Raw genomic sequence first — 14,129 nt, forward strand, 5'->3', positions numbered from 1 at the left:
GGGCGCAAGGGGCTACTGTTTCTTGCGCTGTTGCTGGTGACACAGGTTATTCAGTTTGGGGAAATTCCTTGAACAGTACCCACTTACGGTAAGTGTTATTTTCAATGTGCATATTATAGTTTAGTAAGTTTTTTTTTTAATTACAGAGATATAAACAGGATCCATCAGAATTTCACAGATTACTGTTCCATTATATTTAGAGGCTGTGACTGAAGATAGTCCTAGTTTTCATGGAGATGGATACTGTACCGGGAATTTCATGGAGATGGGTATTGCACTAGTAATTTCTAATACTAAAACATAGATTTTTATTCCATATTTGATTCTAAAGTTTTACTCTAAAAATGTACTTGAAATGATTTTTAAATATCTATAGAAAAAACAAACTTTTATGGTAATGAATAATATTTTGATCTGTATTTTTAAAAAAGAACTACATTATATGCTTACTTCAGTGAATGTGATTTTACAAAAAGATATATTTAATAATTTACAAAGCTATATTTCAAGAACTCTGCTTTGTGTTCCTTTGTATAAACACACTCGGAAGTACTTAAAGGCAAGAGCTTGGTCTCATTTATTTTGCCATTTCCACTGCCTCTCATAGATTGTGATACATAGTAGGTGCCTGATGCATGTTCTTAAATCGGAGAATAACATGGTGATAGATGAGTTAAGATGCAGGGAAGATAAGTATTGTCTACCTTTTGTTTTTCTTTTTTTAATCACACCCCAGTCCATCTTCCCCAGGTGACATGCCATGAGGCTATTCAAGCAGCCCTCTAGAGAAGGCTTCATGGCAAGGAACTGAGGCCTTTTGCCAGCAGCCAAAGCAGCTAAACAGTTATGTGAGAAAGCTACAGTGGAGATATACCTACCATCCCCAGTTAATATTTCAAGTGACTACATCCTGATCAATATCCTGGCTGAAGCCGCATGAGAGATTCCAAACTAGAATGACTTGGGTAAGTCATTCCTGAATTCCTAATCAAGAAAAAAAGTGAGCTGGTAAAACATTCTTTTCTAAATCAGTTTTGAAGGTAATTGGTTACACATCAACAGATAATATACCAGATTTTGTTGACTATGAATAAAGCTGCTATAAAACTTAGTCTTTTGTGTGGACATGTTATTCGTTTCTCTCTTGGAGGGAGATCTCTGGATTGTATGGTTTATATGCATATATATATATGGCTGTACAATGTTGCATTTCCACAGGCAACATGAAAGATCCAATGAGGTCCTGCAACTTTTCAGCTCTTGGTATTCTCAGCTGCTGTTTGAATTCTCTGTTGTTGCTTGCTTGTTTGTTTTAGCTACCTGAATGGGTAGGTAGGGGTATCTCATTGGGATTTAATGTGCACTTTCTTAAGGAGCATCTTTTCATGTGATTATTTGCCAGTAATTTTTCTTCTTTGGTTCAATGTCTGTACAAGTCCTTTGGCATTTTGTAATGGGTTGTTTTCTAATTTTTGAGTTTTGGGAGTTCTTGTTATAATCAAATATAAGTCCATATCAGACATATGTTTACAAATATTTTCTCCCAGCCTCTAGGTAGCCTTTTCATTTTGTTAAATGTCTTTTAAAGAGGATTTTAATTCTGATGCAGCAAAATTTATCAATTTGTTTTATGATTCATTCTTTTTGTGTCCTAAGAAAACTTTGTCTAAGCCCAGGAATTCTTTCTGTTTTCTTCTGGAAATTTAGAGTTCTAGGTTTTAGTTTTAGGTTTATAATCATTTCCATAGCCACTGCCCAGAGATCATCTTTTGTTGAAGTTGAAGAACATCACTCTGACACCTCACGCTGGAAGTGCTACTCATCAAGCCAGATGACAGATGATAGAAAATTTGCTTGAAAGCATCCTGGATTCTCTCAATGGCCTACCCCTTCCTACTGAATTGCTACTTAAATGATTCTTTGTGGGCTGAGAATTTGGTGGAATGAAACAAGGCAGGTTGCGGGGGCGGGGGGAATCAAATAAATAAATACATACATACATAAATAAATAAAATCAGATTATCAGTTCCAACAAAAAGTCTGCTGGGATTTTGACTTGGGTTGCTGTAACTCTACAGATAAATGTGCAAAAAAATGTTAATAATATTGTTTTTTGGAGTGCCTGGGTGGCTCAGTCATTAAGAGTCTTTCTTCAGCTAAGGTCATGGTCCCAGGGTCCTGGGATTGAGCCCCGCATCAGGCTCCCTGCTCCGCGGGAGGCCTGCTTCTTCCTCTCCCACTCCCCCTGTTTGTGTTCCCCCGTCACTGTGTCTCTCTCTGTCAAATAAATAAATAAAATCTTTTAAAGAATAATAATATTGTTTCTTGTAGTCCATAAACAGGCTATATCTCTTCCTTTATTTAGTTCTTCTTAAGTTGATCTTAGCAACATTTTACAGTTTTAGATATACAAGGCTGGCATATCTTTTGTTGAAGTATTTCACACTTTTGATGCTTTTTTAAGTTTTTTCTGTCAATTTCCACTTATTTTAGAATTTAGAAATACATTATTTTATATACTGATGCTAGCATTGAGATGTGCTAAACAACCTTATCATTTCAAATATTTTTCTTTTTTCTTTTTTTTCCCTTATTACAATGCCTCAACACACTAGTGCAATTGGAATTGGGAGGGTAGTTATGGATTAGTTACCAAAGTTAGGAAACTATTTAATATAATTCTACCTGGTTTTCAAAAATGGTTGAAGAAGTTCTACACACACAAATCTGACAACTTAAATGTATTGAAGAAATTCCTTGAAAATCATTATCTGCCAAATCTCACCAAGATGAAATACATAACCTGAACAGCTAAAACTATTAAGAATAATTTAAAAACGTCCCCCCGCCAGAAATCCCCAGGCTAAGATACTTCCAACAGAGAATTTCACCAAACATTAAAGAGGAACTATGACCAACTCTAAACCATCTCATCCTAAAAATAAAAGACAAAGGAACACTTTCCAATTTATTTTACGAGAGGAGTCTTTCCCTGGTACCAAAACAGACAAAAGACAGTACATAAAGAAGAAAAAAGAAAGGCAAAAGAAAACTACAGAACAATATCCCTCATGAACATAGATACTAAACTGCTGAAAAATATAAAATCAAGTAAAATCTACCAATAAAGTGGGTTTTCTGGGAATGAGAGTCTGGTTATATATTAAGAAAACCAATTCCTATAGTCTACTATATTAACATAAAGAAGATCAACCTCATGATAATATCAAATGATGAAAAAAGAACATTTTATGAAATTCACACCCATTCATGACAACTCTCAGCAAACTAAAAATAAAAGGAAATTTCTCAGCCTGGTAAAGGCATCCGCAAACCCTATATGTCACATTTGTTTTAAAAAAATGGATTCATAACTCATAGTATGACCAAAATAAATTCCAAATGAATCAGAGATTAAATGAAAAAGAAATATCTATACAAATATTATAGGTAAATAATTTGTGGTGCCAAATCCAGAAGCAATAAGAGACAAGATAAATGTGACGACATTTTTTAAAGTTATTGAAAGAAACATCAAAAGCCAAAATACAAATGACAAACTAGCAGACAATATTTGCAAAATATATCTAAGAAACATGTTCTTAAAATTCAGAAAAAAATAGCAAAACAGACATGAGTGGCCATCCCTCGAGAAAATATGTAAATGGCCCTTGAACACATGAAATATGCAACGCTTCATTCATAACAAGGGAAATGTGAATGAAAATGGCATTGCAGTGTCCTTGCTTGCCTATCGGAGAGGCCTCATCATGTTGGCAGGGCAAACAGTCTTCTGAAACACTGGAGGGGAATTCGGCAATACTCAATAAATGACATTTGCGTTTGAACCAGCAACCCAACTTCTAGGATCCTTTTAGGAATCTTTCTAAAAATTCACCCAGAATATATATATGCCTCCTAAAATACAATACTTCAAGTGTATAAATTTAATTATTGATAGTAAAATATTATAAACCAGTAAATTGCCCAACCATAGAAGGTGAATAAATTGTAGTATATCTATATGAAAGTTCTCTGTAGCCAGAAAAAGGATGAAAATCATTCCTATAAGCTGATAAGTAGTTGTTACCTAGATAAATTGAACAAAAGCAATGACCTTTAAAATACTTCACCAATAAAATAAGCAAACAATAACAACTGGATAAAGCAAGAGTGGCAAAATCTGAGTTATTTTAAAATCTCTATTTCCATACTATTCTTGTTTCACCAAATATTGTCGACATTATTCATGCTAAAAAATTTAAAACTTAGGAAGCTAAAAAATCATATACTGTTTGTTCACTCTGGAATTTTCCTTGTATTTACATAAGATTCAATCTACAGTGTCAAGCAAAGGAATGATGACTGGTTACCCACTTTTCCTTCCTTGGGTTTCAAATGGAAAAGAAACAATTGGAAGATGCATACTTTGATACTCAGAGTTTAACTGTTTTCAATGTAGGGTGGCAGAGAATCACTCAGTTGAAAAAGCAGGTTTCACCATTTTTTTTACTCACAAGAACCTCTAGAGACCACCAGGTATTACTCCATCAAGGGTATGGGACTGAGCATATCCACACCTAGGAATGACAGAATTTGCTGGCCCTGATAATGTGCTTTCTATTGGCCTGCTGTTGCCCAAGCATTAAAAAGCATTCTGTTCTGCAGTTCTCTCTTTAAAAAATTCAGTAACTTCACTTCTTTGTAAAAGGCATCTAATTTTAAAAGCACAGATAGATGGACTGAATTTTATTCCCTTGATGGAAAAGAAAATGTACTCAACACCAAACACTGGGCAGTCATCTGTCAAGAAAATAAACAATAGACCTCCACCTCCAAATCAAGCAAAATCTATGACTTCAGTTTAATTTTGTAAACATAAAGGGTACTATTTAGAACTTAAACATGGAGAAAAATGGAAAAATATCTTGGACCTTACTACCTCAAAGGGAAAATCCTCTGAAATTTTCAAAATGGGAGGTTTTTTTTTCTTTTAGTTCTATGCCCCAAGAAGGGGATGTTCAAATGCCTTGCTTGCACTGAAATCCTGCAATATGGCTGCCCTCAGCCAGCTGCTGCTGATATCCTCAATCCTTAAATATGCCCTTTAATATTTAAGCTTTCACTTGTTTCTCTTCATCTGCCAAACACTGTGATTCTACTGGATTGAAGAGACAAGGAGGGAAGTATTACCACAATTCCTTTGTAGTTTACACCACTATATGTCTCATGAATTTGCTTTCATTGCTGAAGTGGAAAGTGTCACTAACTTAAGTCCTTCTAACCTAAGTCCTTCCTCCCCACCTTGTCACCATCATGGCCTTACTATGTGATTCCATCACACACTTCTTTCAGTTGGTTGTCTATAGTGTTAGATTGTGAATCACTTGAAAACAAGTACTCTCTTATTTTTTCATCATCTACACTATCCACAAGGTGCTTAATAAATATTTTAAATACATGAGTAAATGAATGGCTGATAGAAACATCTACAGGGCTTGGTGTTTCCTCCTGCCCTCGGATAGCTGCAGAGCACACCATGGCTGGGACCCATCCTTGACCCTTGTTCCGCTCTTCTTTTGCCATTCAGGGCAGGTGTGTGTGAGGAGGACTCATGTAAAAAGGTGGAAATAGAAGTGTGTGTGTGTGTGTGTGTGTGTGTGTGTGTGTGTGTGTGTGTCTGGGGGTGGGGGGGTGGGGAACAACACACAATTTGTTCTGGAGATCTCCCCTTTCCCCTGCCTGAGTGCAGCTGGTCTTCTGTTATTGTCAGTTTCCTTCCCTTATATTCCTTATCTCCTATTCTTTTCCACCTAGCTTAAAAAGTTGTTTACTTTGAAGTTGAATATTACTGCCTATCAATAAAACTGTTTGTGAAGCAAACAGAACTTGAGGCAGCATTCAAAAGGTAATAAACCTCCTGTAGAGCTATAAACTCCATGAGAGAGCAATTCGAGAGCTCACCATAATAGTAATAATTAACACTTATTGAACACTTAATATGTGCCAGATATTTTGCTAGGCAGTTTATAGTTAACCCTTTAGCAATTTTTTGTGATAGGCATTATTACCTTTTACAGATGAGGGAGCAGTCACATAACATTCAAAATAGGTTTATCGGATATCAAAATACATTCACTTAAACACGCAGCTAGAGGTGTAAAAAGTAATCATGGAAAAGAGACATGGCTTTGCCCAAATCCAGTGGAACTGTGGCATCCTTTTGATCCTAAGACATTCACAGGATGTACTGATGGAGGGACATGCTAAATACTTCTACACTACTGGAGTTGTTCTAAAGTGGGGGGTGGGGGGTGGGGGAGGAGCCATAAGCCTTGGAACTCAGCACAGTGATTATGTCCCTTAAAAAACCAACACATGCAAGCAACTGAGAGGAGTCTAATGCTGTCCTCTACAATATGCAGTTACTTCCCAGATTTACTACCAATAACACCAGCCATTTCCTTGTATAGAATAATACCCTTTGTGTTATCACAGTCATAATTGCTTTATTAAGATTAGTGCTAAATTCAAAAATCCTTTCACTTCTTTAATTTTACACACTTGAACAACTAAGACACTTAACTAGAAATATTCCAGTACCTTCCAGTAGTTTATTAGTCCTAGTGCCACACTATTATAATCTTAACATGTAATAAATAGTCTGTTCTTTAAAGCAAGTCTTAAATCCTTAAAAGAGAAACAAAACAAAAACTAAAAGAACTATACCACCTGTCTTTTTATATTTTTAACTGATTTAGATTAATATGAATATCAGGCTTATTGATGTCTATAATGCTTTTCTTCTATGATTCTCTAAAATGTTCTGAATCAATTTTAAAAACCCCAAGCCTCTCATCCTCCTCCAAAACTCTTCATTATTTTTCAAGTCAATATCTTCTCTTTAAATTCCTCCCGCCTCGGCCACCTTCCTCTCTCTTTCTCGGCGCTGCCTGTGGAGGTGGTCGCCATCAGTTACTGGGCATCTTGGCTGCCCTCAGACCTCTGGTGAAGCCCAAGATCGTTAAAAAGAGCACCAAGAAGTTCATCCGGCACCAGTCAGACCGCTATGTCAAAATTAAGCGCAACTGGCGGAAACCCAGAGGCATTGACAATAGGGTGCGCAGAAGATTCAAGGGCCAGATCTTGATGCCCAACACTGGTTACGGGAGCAACAAGAAAACAAAGCACATGTTGCCCAGTGGCTTCCGGAAGTTCCTAGTCCACAACGTTTAAGGAGCTTGAAGTGCTGCTGATGTGCAACAAATCTTACTGTGCAGAGATTGCTCACAATGTCTCCTCCAAGAACCGCAAAGCTATTGTGGAAAGAGCAGCCCAGCTGGCAATCAGAGTCACCAATCCCAACGCCAGGCTGCGCAGCGAAGAAAATGAATAGACAGCTTGTTGTGCACATCATATTTGTGTTAATAAAACCATAAAACCTAAAAAAAAAAAAAAATTCCTCCCGCCTCTCTTTTGGCATCTTTCCTAACCATTCTTTAAGTTCTTTTAAAAACCTCCCTTATATCAGCATAGAAAGTCCTATTTCCCCTCCTGTGTCTTCCACTATGTTGTCTTAGTGTGATAGAAGAATGAAAAACAAACCATTTCTTTACACTGTGATGATTTACATTTCTTAATTAAGTGATATATCCCAGGGGCAGTGAGAACAGGGTATTTGGGGAGGGCAGGGAGAAACATTTTGATCTGAAACGACCAAGCAGAAATAAACATAATGATGGCAGTTAAAGCACAGTGCTGACTTGGGAGGGATTACAAGATCCGAAATGTTCACAGAATAGTCTGGCACATAGTGCCATTAACAAATATTTCAGACTCATCATACACATAGCAATGACAAGGCTTTCAGTGGAGTTATTATAAATATTCAACAAGAGATATTTTTCTTCATTCCTGGCTAATAATTATCAAAATATTTTCTTATGGGCCCAAACTGATCCAACAGAAACACAAATATGTATTCATTTATTTTGCAGTTGGTTAAAAGAACGCGGACTATTTTTGTATAGTATATGTATATATATGTATATATGTATAACCAAATATATGTATATTTGGTTAAAAGAATTAAAGGACATTTATTTAAGGTAAGCATGCAACCTACCTATATATATCTTAACTATGTATGTAGAAGTTAATCCTATTGGCCACTAAGTATATCTGAGTATAAAATACTGGAATAAAATGAGTGTTGAGTAAATTATAAATAAGGAACATATAAAGAGGCATTAAGTGAATGTATCATTTTATTCATGTGATACACTGAATGATAAGTTGAGCACATTTCCAGAGCTTACATTTCTCATTAGATTCACTTAAAGGCAGAACATTCACCACTAGGTGAATTGGAACTTTAACGCATATGAAAGTTAAACTTCAAATTTCTTTAGCTATATAAATTGTAAAATTAAAATGCATCAACTTCTTTAAAATAAAGAACTCTATCATAAAAGATTAATGATGAAAATGCAATTAAAAAAACAAATACATTCAGAATAAATGTGCTTATGAATGATGCATAATCTTAAAAAGAATTTAAAGTAACTCCAAAGGTACTGATTTTATCCATTCATTTCATAAAAGCTACAAATTCATTTCCATCATATACAAAAGAAAAATGTTTTAAAATAATACAACCTAAAGGAGGTTTTGTGTTTACTGATTGCAGTAATAGACTAAATCCATCTCTTTAAGATGCTAGGTTAGAATATTTTTCTTTAACAAATGTGTATATATCTTCAGTTCTTTTAACAATAACCCTTTATTGACCTTCTAGGAATTTTTATCACTGCATTTTGATGTGTTGTATTAATAATGTCTTGATGTATGTTTCGGTTTAACTGGTATTGTTAAAGGTGACCTTTTGATTTGATTGTTTAGCTGACTTTGGTGCTAATAAGATAAAGAATGAGGTGTCTAATGAACCTTGTGTATGGAAATAATGATAGATGGCTTATTTGGAATTCTACAGACGTGGCACTGCCAAGCCTGCTGAGGAGTCTTTGGAACCTAACTAATTTTAGAGAGAGGTTTTATTGATTACACAGAGACAGGGCACATTTTAATCATTTTTACAGCACTGTATAGCCTGAGGTACCAAAATCCATTAAACAAGGATTATAAACTTTGTTTTAAACTGGATCCTAAATTGTTTCTTGATGTATAGTCAACAACAGCTCTGTAAGATCAATCACAGTTACTAAGGCGTATTAAAATCAACTTGTTTAATTTTAATTGCTCATATGCCGGACCCTCTGAGGTGCAGCTGTTCATGAAGCTAAATTACTTTTTTCCCAGAGAGGAGTTTCATTTGAGATTACATTGTAATCATTTCTTTCCTAAGGCCACCAACATACTCTACTTTTTATACGGCAGCTTTTAATTTACTCTGCCTATCCTTAAAAAATATACTGGAAATGATGCCTAGATATGACATTTTGGGTCATTTTATACATCTTTTCATCTTTTTAGGGAATAAGATGTTTCAATGAAATTGAGTTGAGTGTGAAAATATATTGTGCAACTGTATAAGGACTTTGCAAAAGTTTCAAGTGGATGTATTCTTACAGAATCTTAATAGTTTAACTAAACTAGCTTATATCTGGGAGTAAAAATGTTTATTTAATGGCATGTAAATTGTCTTGTTTTAAATGGTACTTTATGTGTTTGATGTATTGCATAGATACAGTATAAATACATGTACATCTTAAGGATTTATTAAAATGTAAAAAATTATAAATCAACACCTTTATTCTATAGCATATGAGAAAAAAGGAAAAGAAAATAAACATGTAAGCATAACTTACCCGGGAATAAACTGACTTTAACAATCAGGAGACCTGACTTAAAGATCTAGAATCCCATTAAATAATGATGTAACCAACAAGTTAGTTAATTTCTTTGGGCCCCCATTTCTACATCTGTAAAACAGGAATAAAATAGAAATAAAATAAAGATATGAAAATTTGAATCTCACCATGCAATGCATCTGACAATGTTTCAGAAATTTAAATTGTGGTACATGTGTACACATATCCGTATGCTCATACATACATATGATCATGTGATCATATGATATATATGATTACTCAATTTGCCAAAGGTTCAAGAAATATACAAATAACTGTGATAAGGAAAAAGGTGACAGAAAAGAGTAGAGGGCAGGGGCAATTAATCTAATTTTAAATTACACATATTATGTTAAATGAGCTTCATGCATTTTTAAAACTATGAGTTCAAAATAACTAAACCAACACTTAAAATTCCAGGCTTGCTAGGTTAATAGTGAGCTAAGCACTAAGATCGCATTAGTATAAAATGTATACATTGCACGTATATATAGTCAAACTTTAATTAACTTAATTGTTCTTTAACTCTCTAGCTTCAACTCAATAAAAATGTTTAAAAATTAACTTCAATGTTTTGAATTTCAAATGAAGTTGAATACCACTGTTGGTGACATATCCTTAAGCACAAATTGAGTGAGAAAATTACTAGCATTATATTTAGTAATATGTATATTACTTCATTTCTTAAACATCAAAATGTGCTCACTTATGCATCGATTATGAGTCACTGATTATTCTGATCAAACTATTTAAGGTACAGGAATGAAATGTCAATGTTAGATTCAAGTTTTCCCTTTTTTCAGTCTTCAGATGCATCATAAGTTAACATCAGTAAAATACTTTGTCAATTTCCCCTAAGGGAAAGAAGTAAGTATAGCAGGATATGGTGTATCGGTTTATGTTTGCTAACTGGTAACTCTCCACCCCAAAATGTGTCGTGTAAATTACATTGTGCTACTTGGTGTGGTTGGTGAAGGCAAAATCCAACTGATAACTGAATAGCATTCCCTCCATTGACTATTCTGTTCTCTTTAACTTCCTTGATACTTTCTCCTCCATCCCCTGCTCTCTCTCTTAAATTCATCATCCTTAAAGATTTTGGCCTTCCTCCAGGTTTCCTTTTTTTCCCCCATCTCTATCTCCTAAGCAATCACTTACAATTATCACCAATGTGAAGATGATCCTTACATTTTTATTGGTAACTGGACTTCCTATCTAAGCTTTAAAATCATATATCAAATGATTTCCTCAGTGGTTACTAAGACATCCAAAAAGGCAGAGACTACAATTTGACTTTATTAAGTGTTATCTCCAACACTTTGCATAGTATCTGGCACATGGTAGGTAGGCATTCAATAAATGGATAATGAAGAAATGAATGAATGCACATTTTATAAAGATTAATCTGATGTCCACATTAGATGAAGACACTGTTGGAAATTCTGATTTAGTTTGAAGCCTCTGGCAATCATTTTAAAATGAAATGATGAGGCTCTACAATAGAGTACTGAGTGCAGGACTAGAACAAAAGTTATCTAAAGAGCCATCATTTAGAAGAAAGGCCTTACATGCCTAACTTGCAGTTTACGCCATTACTCAATCTGGAGAGCCCTTCCCCTATTTAAATTATTCCAATTCTAGAAAGAGGCTTAAAGCTTATTTATTCCATTAAATTTAAGCTGCTTACCAGATCCCACATTATTTTCTGCTCTCAACTCTTACTAATAAATGAATAATCACACACACACACACACACACACACACACACACACACACACACACACACTGGAAATGGTATTAGCTTTAGAGAACAGAGAATGTAAGATTTAGCCCTGTCAATCACTACTTCTGTGGCTATAGGCAATTTTTTTAATGTTTCTGAGACTCGCCATCTTCATATCCTACAAGATTATTGTCAGGATTAACATTAATAAAAATAGTACATAAAATTTATTTTGTATAAAAGACACAGAACTTGCATTTCTATTGTACTTAAGATGACGGTCATACACTTGGCACTTAGTTTTTTTCTCTGAATACTTTGGGTTTGTCACTTAACAGAAAGATATTTAATGAAGGTTATATAGGTCTTTGTGGCCTCCATGGTACACTTTATACTTGATATATTCTTGATTATTATTTGAAATTTTTGCAACTAGCTCCATATTTATAAATATTTTATTCTATAGCATTTGATTTGAAAATGTTCAAAGTTATGCTCCCAGGCATGTAGGTGTTTAAAGCCATAGAGTGATGGAAATAATAATGCATGAATCTGGATCTACTAAAATCTTGCTTTTTCTGGGTGTATTTATTATGCTAGAAAAAATATCCAAATTCCACACCATAAAGACTAATTTTTGAGGTTCTAATAAATTTATTAGTTATTAAATCTGAGATTTTTTTCAGGTTTTTTTTTTAGTGAAAGGTAAATAAAATGTTGACACTATCAAATATCAGTATACTTTAGTTCTTGCATGTACTCCTATAAATATTATTCTATAGCTACATAATTCAAACCCAAAACTTTTAAACATCAAGTTGGATGCTGAAGTTGATGATAAGTGATTGAATTTTGCTAAAAGTCAGAGATAGTAAAATAATCTCAAAATATATTTTTTCAAAGTTCCTATGAATTTAGTATTTCAATAAAATATTCACATATAATTCCAAGATTTTAAGTATCTCATATCACACTTTCAAGGGCAGAAGCCATTATAAAGCATATTTGTATTTTGCTATAAACTACAAATGGTTTTGAGAAACCTGAAAGTTTCTGCATTTTCCTAGTTGCTTGATGCTAATATTCATCCCATTATCCTTTAATTCACTCAGGCATTTAGGATTAGACTTCTAGTGAGTTGGAACCACATGTTTCATGGCATTTTATCCGATTACTCTTTGCCAACATCAACAAGGAAACTTACGCAACTCGATAAATTTACCAAGTTAATAAACAGACAAGTAAGGTTAAAAATTGATAAATTGCAGTCACCTTTTCTTACAAATACCAGGCTTTACTATGTTATACTCTATGCTATTTAGATATTTTGAAGTTAAAAATTTTTAAAAATACATTGTGTGAAGCAAACATTCTGTGGAGTCTGCTATTTAGACTTTTGTAGAGAAATCATCCAAGTGAAAAATTGGACCATCTTGTTACTGTCACGTGATTTCCTATTAGCTACTAACCTGTATTGCCTTAAATTGAACACGTGGCATTGTGGTACATTTCATGTCACATTTCTCTCAGAAGTTCAGCCTTTTCTAAACATTAAATGGTATTTGTTGCAAGTAAGGTCCTAAGAGAACCATGAGTTTGAGAACTTTGGCCAACATGAAAAATATGGCAGAAGGACATTTGCTCCTTGATGACCTGGTTCCAGGCACTTGTACCACACTTCCAGAATCCAAAGCTCAGTCATTACTTAGCAGCCAATGACAAAGCCCAAACTCAAAATACTAACAGAATATATGGAGAAGATATCACATGATTATATAGAATTAACAATATTTTTTTAAAGAGTTTATATCTTTGAGAGAGAAAGCATGCACGAGCAAGAGGAAGGACAGAGGGAGAAGCAGACTGCATGCTGAACAGGGAGCCCAGCATGGGCTGAGATCATAACCTGCGCTGAAGGCAGATGTTAACCAACTGAGCCACCCAGGTGCCCCTAACAATATTTTTTAACTGTACAACTGTCTTAGTAAAAGATAGAAAATTGAAGATGATACAAAAATATCATTGGATATTTAAAAGCAAAACATTGGAATTATCAATTAGCAAAGAAGACAAAGAGCTTGAGTTTTAGCTCTACAGTTTATATTGCATTTTTAAAACAGTTATGAGCCATTCATGCTGGTATAGGGAGATAAAAATTTTCAAGAAAAATAAAGACATTTCTAAGTGTTCTAAACAGCATTTTCAGATTGTTTTATGAATCACCAAGCATTTATTTAGCACCTGTGACTTGTAAGGTGCTGTGTTCCGTCCCCAGTAGCAAGTCACATAGATACAGACCTGGGCCGTGGACACTAAGTATACCATGGAAATAAGTATGAAAAAGTTTAGTGATATTACAAAAGAAAAAAGTGTTTTAGAAGGAAATAACAGGGAAGCATTACAAACCTGTTATCCTTTGCCAATTAAATCAGCTATAATACACCTTACTCTTATATGTTTTTGCACATAACCTCGAAAGGAATGCATATGCATCAGTGGGAAGAATGGCACACTGGATTGGTCAGGCAAAACATCCA

The 14,129-nt window shown here is 34.4% G+C and overlaps 1 pseudogene; it reads left to right on the forward strand.

The window, feature by feature from the left end:
• Window positions 1–6,795: 6,795 nt before the first annotated feature.
• LOC113925510 lies at window positions 6,796–7,459 on the forward strand (annotated as a pseudogene).
• The last annotated feature ends 6,670 nt before the right edge of the window (window positions 7,460–14,129 follow it).

This window comes from Zalophus californianus, chromosome 2 (genome assembly GCF_009762305.2).
Source record: "Zalophus californianus isolate mZalCal1 chromosome 2, mZalCal1.pri.v2, whole genome shotgun sequence".
Taxonomy (NCBI): Eukaryota; Metazoa; Chordata; class Mammalia; order Carnivora; family Otariidae; genus Zalophus; species Zalophus californianus.